Genomic DNA, 9,689 nt, shown 5'->3' on the forward strand with positions numbered 1-9,689 from the left:
TCTCACTTCAAAACAATAAAACATTTGTTGCACATCAGCTGAAAATGCTACAGGCTCTTTCCTAAAACGGATAAGGACACCTAGTAGTGTGTTATTTAGGTCAGGTCCACTTAATAAGACTTTGTTAAGGGACTGTCCTTCAAATTCTGCACTTGAGTCAAAGACTACTCTCAGCTGATTAGGTTTTTGTGGGTGGTACACACCGAAGGATGGCAAGTACCAGTGTTCTTTGTTTGAGTCCAAAGGTGGAGCGACTTCTGCATGGTCATTGTCCAGCATGTTTTGAATGAATTCGATATTTATTATTAATCCTTTATTTATCCAGGTAAAAAATCTCATTGAGATTAAAAATCTCATTTCCAAGAGAGACCTGGCATCATAGCAACAAAAGTCACATACCACATAGGTATATAACATTTAAAACAAATACAATATCCCATACAAACATTTGTAAAATATACAATAACAGATCATTGTCGTGGACAATGATATATTGTCTTTTCATTTCAGGGTTCCGGTCCAATGTCTTTCTGAGTAATTGGAGGCGCTTGAATGTTTGCTCTCTGTTACTCGGAAGCTCTGGTCTTGGAGAGCGGAATGGCAAAGGCGCCACCCAGCTGTTACATTCATTTTGATACACCTCCTTCTCCATGATGTCAATGAAGTCTTTGTCCTCTACTGACAGTGCTGGTTTGTCATCATCTTTTGTCCTGTCAAAAACAGTTTCCCCCAGTTGATTGGTGTTTGTGTTTCCCCTGTCCTTTTTGGGGTTAGGTGTGGTGTTTAACTGGTCTTTGATTTGAAACGTGTTAGGACATGGGCAGAGGTAAGAAGCACGGCCATTCTGAAGAATATGTGTTTTGAGAACACTCACACTAGGGGGCTTATGCGTCTTCCCCATGCAGGCTTCTCCAACTATAACCCAGCCTAGATCCAAACGCTGCGCATAAGGTGTATTGTGTGGCCCATTGATTCTCTCTCTGACTTTGTGTACCTGTATAATGTCTCTTCCCAAAATCAACAGAATAGGTACTTGTTCTTCTACAGGAGGAACTTTTTCAGCTATCTTCTGTAAGTGTGAGAACTTCATGGCCACTTGTGGAGAAGGAATCTCTCTCCTGTTGTCTGGAATCATGTCACATTCAATCAGGTTTGGGAGTGGGAGCTTTACTTTACCATCCATTGACTCAATCATGAAGTTTACTGCTGTTCTGCCAACATTATCTGACAGTCCTGAGCGTGTCTTAATATTAAAGAGCTCAAAAAACTGAGATTTAGCTAGTGACTTGTTACTTTGTTCATCAAGAACTGCATACATCTTTCTAGCCTGTTCTTTTTCGCCTTCTGGATAGACTAATACAGGACTTATTTTTGAGCATGAATGTGGGCTATCTTCATCACCACAGACTTCTGTGCATTTGGAAACAACTGAGGCATTTGCATTATCCTGTGTCTCCCCGCCATCATCTTTATCAGCTCCAGAGCTCTCAGCTGGAGCAGGGGGTGGACCTGGATGTAGCACTGCTAAATGCCTGTCGCTACCACAGTCCATGCATTTTATTTGAGCCCTTCAGTTCCTTGCTAAATGTTGAGTAGAGCCACAGCATTTAAAACAGATTCTGTTCTCTTTTAAAAATGACTTGCGCTCATCTATGGGCTTTGCTCTAAAACTCTTGCACCTTTTAAGCGGGTGAGGCTTCTTATGTATTGGGCATACCTTGTCAGGGCTTTCTATAGGCTTGCTGTAACTATTTTGAGGTGAACTAGTGTCTGTAGGAATGTCCGTTTTGTGTACACTAATCACTTGCCTGTTACTGCCTCTGAAGCTTTTCTCCTTCTTGAAGCTTGTGTCGGCAGGAGGTGTGATGACAAAGCTTGGGTCGTTTCTTATTTTGGCTTGTTGTCTTACAAACTTTGAAAAGACACTGAAAGGGGGGAAAACAACTTTATGTTCTTCTTTGTACTTTGCTCCTGTTGCAATCCATTTTTCCTGCAGTCCTTATGGTAACTTTTCCACAATGGGGTTGACTCCGCGAGCTGTGTCCAAATATGAGAGGCCTGGTAGATATCCTCCATCTTTTGCACATTCTATTTCCTGCAGAACGTCACCCAGCTCTCTTAACTTTGTGTTGTCTCTGTTGTTTAGTTTGGGAAACTGTTCAATCTTTTTTAACAGTGCATTTTCTACCACTTCTGGAGATCCATAACATTCCTCGAGTCTTTGCCACACAAGGTTGAGAGCTGCAGCTGGATTAAAGACATGGACTGATCGGATTCTTTTGGCCTGGTGACCAGACTCAACTCCAAGCCATTTGACCATTAAATCTAGCTCCTCTTGAGCTGTAACGTGTAAGTCTTTAATAGCACTTTGAAATGATGCCTTCCAAGACCAGTAGTTTTCTGGGTGGTCATCAAACTGCAAAAGTCCAGTACTTAACATTTCCCTACGTGTCAGGTACCTTGTAATATCCTGGACACCCTGTGTCTCTGTTGATGTTTGAAGAGTGTTGTACGGATAAGTTTTGGGGGAATCCAGTCTCTCTCTCTGTTGTGTTTGGAGTTCCACTTTAACATTAGCCTTTTGAGCACTGTGTGAGCCGTCTTTGTCTATATCTGCATTCATAGCCATTTCGCATTGTTCACATGCAGCTTTGTGACAGGCAAGTAGATCTACTTTTAATTTGAATCCTTCAAGGCAAATATCTGAGTGTTTTTGTACATACTCTGCTGTGCGTTGCTTTGGACTGGCGGGTGGTCCCACCAATGGATAGCGCAGTTCACTTTTTGAGAGTCCCTCCTCCTCTTCTTCATAAACTGCAACCTCTGCTTCTGCAACTGCAACAGCCTTTTGACAGCTCAAAACATGTAAATTAGCCTCAAGTTCAGTTTTTTGTTTCATTATAGCTGCTTCTCTTTCTGAATACGCCAGCTGTGCACGTGCAGCCTCTGCTTTTGCTCGTGCTTTAAGTGCTGCAGAACTTGTGGATGAACGCTTGGATGTACGCGAGCGTCTAGACTCCGCCTGTGTGTCTGCATTGCTTGCATTATCCTTGTTCTCCATATCCTCTGCGTTGTGCACTTGTTTTGTTTCTCTTTGGTCTGGTGTTTCTTCCTCTTCTGGAAGATCCAGTTGATATTGCTTTCCTGACCGTAGACTCATAACTGATGTGCTGAAAATAGCTCCTCGTGGTTGTGCCCGCTGCGCTAATGTCTTTTTACTGTGCTGTCCGCGCCCTGAGTCTCTTAGATTCACCAGCTAGACAGCGAGATAACGATGCTCCAATAACCAGACTTATTTTCCTTTTTGCGCTGATTTATTGAAGAATGGCCTCTGACCATTGCCTTCTCTTTGACCATCGTAAAACTGAAAGTACAAAATACTGTATTAGCTAACTAACATTGTAAACTAGCTTGTTACACTCTTACTGCAAGCTAACAAGATAAAACTTTCAAATGTACAAATTATCGTACCATTTTTACACAAAACAAAAGATAATAATTATTTTATCGACACTCATACTTACAGACATATCTTGTCCAAGGCAACAATATTTTAAGGTCCGTATCAGCTTAGAACGATAACATTACGGTATCACTTTCCGCCATCTTTTATTTCTTCTTCACGTTCTTATTTTTTCCTTTCCCAAAGTAACCGAACCCAAAGCAGCCACTAGAGGGAGCTCTAGGGCAGCTTACAACTATAATATCCGATTTAAGTTATAAAAGGCAGAACATATTTGGTTAAAATGTTCTGATTGTTCATTTTCTTTGGTTGTTGTAAAATAATGTGTGCCCCAGTCTCCAATAATACATAGTGCTGGAAGGGTGGTTATTCCTCTGCTACACCACAAGAGGGAGTATCTTCTGAAATGAGCAGCTCTAGTGGGAGTTAACAAGCCCAGCCACTCACCATAATGCAGTGCGCCTAACAAGAGCTGTGTGAGACTGTACAAATGTGTAATGGTGAACTATGTCTATATATTTACAGGTAAGTAAGATACTAAATAACTTGAGCTGTGTCTAAAATTAAGTCTACAGGCTTGATGAGAATGTGGGAATGTTAATTCCCATTATGTGTCATTAGTGTCTATTCATTGGTAGCGATAGCCATGAATCTAACGATAAACAGCTAGAGCTAATGGTGTACCATGTCTATAGACATGGTTTATATATTTATATATAGACATGGTTTATATATTTATAAAGTAAAGACAAACTCATAAAGCAACACTGGTTTCAATTCCTTTAATCCAAGTCCCTAAAGTTTGATTGTGTTCATCTGGACCTGGATCTGGATCTGTTTGCAGTGGAAGAAATGTTTCGTCACTCATCCAAGTGAGTTCCAGTGTTGCCAACTCCTCAGTAAGGAAAATCACCATTGGTTGTCCTAAAGGTCGCTAGAAGTCGCTAAATGATGTCATCACCTAATTTGCATAATTGGCCATGCTTATGTAATTGTAACCTATGTTATAGGGGAGAGAAATAACATCGTGGAAGACACATAAAGTGAGTAAAAAACACCCTAAATGCATTTAGAATGTATTTAGAACTACAAATTAAATTATTTTAGCAATTTGTTTTTTTTTAATCAGAGAGAGGCCTGCTCAAAATGAGACCCTTGAGCGACAGTTGGAAAACATCGCGGAACGGATCACTGCAGTTGTGAGGTCTCAGAATCAAAAGACTGACAACACCACGGAACAGAAGTTTGATACCATCATGGGGAGGCTCGCAGCTCTTCAACGGGAGATCGAGAGACCAGCCTCGGAGTGCTAGAATTCGAGCTGCTCACAAAGGAGAAATCAACAATATTCAACATTTGGACACCACGGCCCCAGCTGCAGGCCCAAGGCTGGAGCCCACCAAAACAACTCCCTGATAACGACTGTGTGATGACTATTCTTCCCGCCCCATGAAGGACACCTGGATTGGCTGGAGGACTGTTTACTTAGCCTGATAGGCCGAAGGACACTGTCTCAGCTAAACTATGGACACGCACACACACACACTTACACTGATAAGCACTCACTCATCCCCCTCCCTTTCCAACGCCTTCGATGCTTGTGCCCTACCGGGGATGATAGCAGTCAACTGGACCAGCACAGATGCTGCAGGACCGGATGCGCTGTCTACACCGGCTCTCTCTTACCCTTTACCCGCCCCTGTTGCTTGTCTCGTGTTTCTATGGTGTATTGATAGTCATGTGCTTTTGTGCTGAGGTGTTTTTTCTTTTATCAAACTGTTCTCCCACTAGGAGCTCAGTCTGAGTGGAGTTTTTTTTTCTCCTCCTCTTACCTCATGTAGTGTATTTTCGTTGTTTTTTTCCTATCAGCCTACCTTCTGACATGTCTGCCCAATGTGATGTTTGTGTAAAGTTGGTCAGAAGGTTCCTTTGTGAGTGCGCATGCGCCATTAGCGTGCTGCCTGCTGTAACCCCTAATTTCCCTCGGGATGAATAAAGTATTCTGATTCTGATTCTGATAATTCCAACCTTCCTCCTTTATCTGGGCTTTGTGCCGGCAGAAGTGACCCAAAAGAAGTACTCACACACATAGACACACAAAGTGTGTGTGTTTTTAAGTAGTTTTAAACCTTGTGATCCTTAAAAACTTAGGATATAAGAAGAACTGACTGTATTACAGTCAGGGCGGGAGCAGCAGGTTTGCTCATTCACGAGTCATTTGCAGTTTGGACGTGTAGGGGTGAACATCTCCTGCTCTGACAGCAGCTGGGGGCGACTGCTGTGTGAGGATGATCCGCCGCCTGTGAGCACTTTGGCACGGGCGAGGTGCCCATGGCAGTACCCACTGGTTGTTGAGAGTAAGAGCGATACGTGCTTTCACATCAAAAAGTCATCCTATGTCTTCCTAATAACACCCGCAAAAGTTGCCAGATTTGTCACTAGTTGCTTTTTAGAAAAAAAGTCGCTAAGGGGGTCTGAAAACTCGCTAAATATAGTGACAAAGTCTCTAAGTTGGCAACACTGGTGAGTTCTTCAATTTCAGCTGACTGCAGGTTTCCCCAGTCTTATAAACAGTACACTTGCATAATGACTGAAACTAGCACCACTGAAGGAACATTGGGCTGAGAGGTCAGTTGCTTGATCATTAATATGCAAATTCTCATGACCATTGATCAACAACCACTGATCAAAGCTCATTGATCAAAGACCACTGATCAATGTCCATGAGTCCCATTCACAGAGACTTGGGGAATGGCTGCAATCACAGCATTATAAGATGGTGACAGATGGATCCTTAGGCCCCCTCCTTGATTTAGAGATTTCCCTTTTCACGTAAATGGCCTCCTTGACTCTGCGCTCAAACCAGCGTTCCTCCCTGTCCAGGATGTTACATCCTCATCATTGAAAGAGTGTCCACTGGCCTGTAGGTGTAAATAGACTGCAGAGACAAGGTAGCTCTTCTGTGTGGTGCCATCTGCTTAGCCAGAGGTTGTTTGGTATCCCCAATGTATAAATCATGGCAATCCTCCTGGCACTTACCACCGTAGACTATATTACTCTGTTTGTGCCGGGGGACCCAATCCTAAGGGTGGACCAATTTTGTGTTTTGGGGTTTGAAAGCACAGAGGCACTGTGTTTTGAGAAAATGCATCTCAATTGTTCCAATACTTCTGACACATAAGGGATCCACCGGGGTGGAGCTGGAGTCTCAGTCTCTCCTCCTCCACAGATTACCTACCTGCAAATCAACACTGCAATCAACTGCTGTTCAATAGAACCAGTGTGACTGTCCAGTGTTTGCCCGATTATCAGCTTAACCAGTGTGATAAACAGACCAGTTCTGTTAATAATTTGCTCCGTGTGTGACAACATCTCTTTTCCTTGTCTCCAGTTTTAACTCAGCCAGCCTCAGCCTCTACCTCTATGTGCACTCACCCACCTCAGATGGATGCCGTTTCTGTCACTTGAGATGATTACTCACCTGGTGGTCATTGGCACTGCTCTTCAGAGCCATTTCATTGTCACCTGCTTGCCCATCCTTTTGCACCTTCCTCGCTGAATCAAGACCTCCTCTACTACCCCCTATACTGCCTTTAAACCCTAAAGAATCTTTAGAAAGACAAAAATGTCAGATCCCAACTATCCCAACAATTTCCAATTATTCTTATGGTGATTCCGTTGTCTGTCTGAGGAACAAGAATAACTGCACAAACACCTGTACAGACTTAGCCAAAAACCTGATTATCTGCACGGAAAGGGCTTGTAGGGGTTAAAAAAGGCATTTCTAGTTGTTTTGTTACATATATTATACACCAAATGTGTAAGTGGAAGATTTTCAATTACAAAAATTATAATTCCAATTGAATATATTTTGCTGAACATCATCATCTATGCAAACAGCAAAGCGTCACTCCTATATTCTCTTGCTCTACATTTTTCTGTCTGAACAATTTTATCTGAACACTCTGCCGACTACATTTCTGCCACATTCAGCCCCCTTGTGGAAAAGAAGGCACATAAGGTGAATCTCAAAATAAAGTCAGGGTCTCTCTCACTTTGAAAAGTTTCAAACAACCTGCCCATTCTGTGAAATTATTCTTGGTACTAGAAAAGAAAGCTGGAGGTGTTAATTTCATGGGTTAGGTCTTAAATTGAGCTCTGCAATTTTCTTCCTGAGTAGATTAGAGGGAAGGTCTTACTATCCTCAGGTAAGAAAGCTCTCTACTCCCTCTGACTCATCACATATTGATTCCTTCCACTGCTGCTTGACCCCCGCTAACCCCTCCAACACTTGTGCCTCCACTGCTTTTCCAGACTAAACCTGTTTACAGGAAGAAATGCAATGCATGTGGCTAACTAACAGGGAAATCAGCCCTTGGGGACAGCGGCAACATGCCTGTGCTGTGACCAAATGGGTTTGGCCCCTGTTGTGTTTGTAGATGACATATGGTTACAATCACACAGGGAGAGCATTATCTTCATCCTCAGGCTAAAGTGCATTTCATTAGTTACATCTGCTGGATGTAAGCATGTGCTGCTCTCAGGAATCAAATAATAACAGCAGAAATAGATCACTGATGCTCCTATTGAATTGTCTAGATTGGCAGATATCAGGTAAGTTGAATGGAGTCCTCCCATGAGCACTTCCACACTTAATAATGCCATAATGCCAGGCTGTCATGTTCCAGTTTGCTCGTGAAAAGAAAAGAAAAAAATCCGTTTTCTAAACAAATCTGAATTTATATGGAAAAGTTGCAAAGGGAAAATGAGAGGCTTTGTTTTCAATTGCTGTTTTCACTGAGCTGTAATTCCTAATTAAATTTTCTCATTGAAACCTAATTTCAGAAAGGTAGAAAATGGTGCTCTCTCTGCATTGTAATTGAGACAGAAATGAGCAGCCAGTGCACTGAGCCAGCCTGCCTTTTAAAGAATAATGGCATCATTTGTTTGGTGTCCATTAACGAGGAATGAAGTTTTATTAATTCCTCAACTTGGTTTCCTGCATCTCCCTAATTAATTCCATTTTGTTTTTCTCACTAAGGAAGCTACTGCAGATTAATGATGTGGAACAAAAATGTTGTCGAGATGCTGAGGTTCTGCATATACATGGTGTGAAATTTCTGTCATTAGATAAAAATGCCTGATGACTACAACTTTTTATCCTTATTACATGATGCTAGTGTTGGGGTCCTTTGCCTTAAGGCTTTATTCCATCTGGGTAATTAACTGAAGAAATTAAATTACTTTTGTGGAGAAAAAAATAAGTATAAATCTACTAATACATTTTTAGTTAAGCTAGTTAAAGCTAAAAATGTATTTTACCACCTGTAAGTGGCAGCAGATCTCTCCCAGGTGCCTGGGGCCCTCTCCTTGGCTTGTGCCAGGATAAACAGCATCAGGTGGGGTTGACTGTCCATTGCCTGATTTTTCTGGCGCTCTTGCCTTTTGGTCATGGGGGCTCTGTCTGGGACCTCCCTACTGCTTCTTTCGGGGTGGGCACTGGACATCACAATATGCGGCCTTAGCATCTTACACCCTGCTGTTATGTGCTGGATTGTCACAGGGGCATCTTTACCCCATAGACCGAAGCCTCTATGGATCTTGTGCTGAGAGCTTGTTCCTGTGCAGGCATGATTAGTGCCTCTGTGCGGTCTTTCAGTCCAGCGTTGTCCAGTCACTTGTAGGACTTCTGGCTGTCAGCCACTTCCTCTATCTGCTAGTGGTACATACAGTGCAGGGGCCTGTCCTTCCATGATGGTTCTTCCTTGTTCTTGGGTTTTTGCTGCCTGAGGTATTCAGTGAGCACAGTTGTTTGTTTGGGTAGCAATAGTGTTGGCACCCCATGTCAGATCATTGGACCTTGGAAGGAAGAATCATGTTGCCTCGAGCTTCTGTTCATGGGATTAAGCTGACAATAGTCTCCTGCTGTAGTTCCACTGAAGAATATGCACGTTTGACTAAAGAATCATTTTACAATCCTTTCTGCAAGGCAATAACTTCAGTTAAACAACTACAGCCGTGATTGAAGCTGGTTATTTGTGGAGAATTCAACACGGCAATAGGCAATGGCTATTGTATTGCTACATTAACCCTGGAGAACCCATGGGGTCAGAGCCGACCCCATTGGTTTTCTAGGGAAACCATGGGGTCAAATTTGACCCCATGGGTTCTCCAGGGTTAAAAAAAAAATTCGTAACAATTTGCACACACATTTCTTGATTACATT

General features: G+C 42.5%; 1 long non-coding RNA gene across 1 annotated transcript; it reads left to right on the top strand.

Annotated features, from left to right (window-relative positions):
* Nucleotides 1–4,307: 4,307 nt before the first annotated feature.
* Nucleotides 4,308–5,475, top strand: LOC145423654 (uncharacterized). Its single transcript, XR_013904713.1, has 2 exons — nt 4,308–4,506; nt 4,593–5,475. It is a non-coding gene; the product is annotated as an uncharacterized LOC145423654 (long non-coding RNA).
* The last annotated feature ends 4,214 nt before the right edge of the window (nt 5,476–9,689 follow it).

The sequence above is a fragment of the Astatotilapia calliptera genome, chromosome 22 (assembly GCF_964374335.1).
Source record: "Astatotilapia calliptera chromosome 22, fAstCal68.1, whole genome shotgun sequence".
Taxonomy (NCBI): domain Eukaryota; kingdom Metazoa; phylum Chordata; class Actinopteri; order Cichliformes; family Cichlidae; genus Astatotilapia; species Astatotilapia calliptera.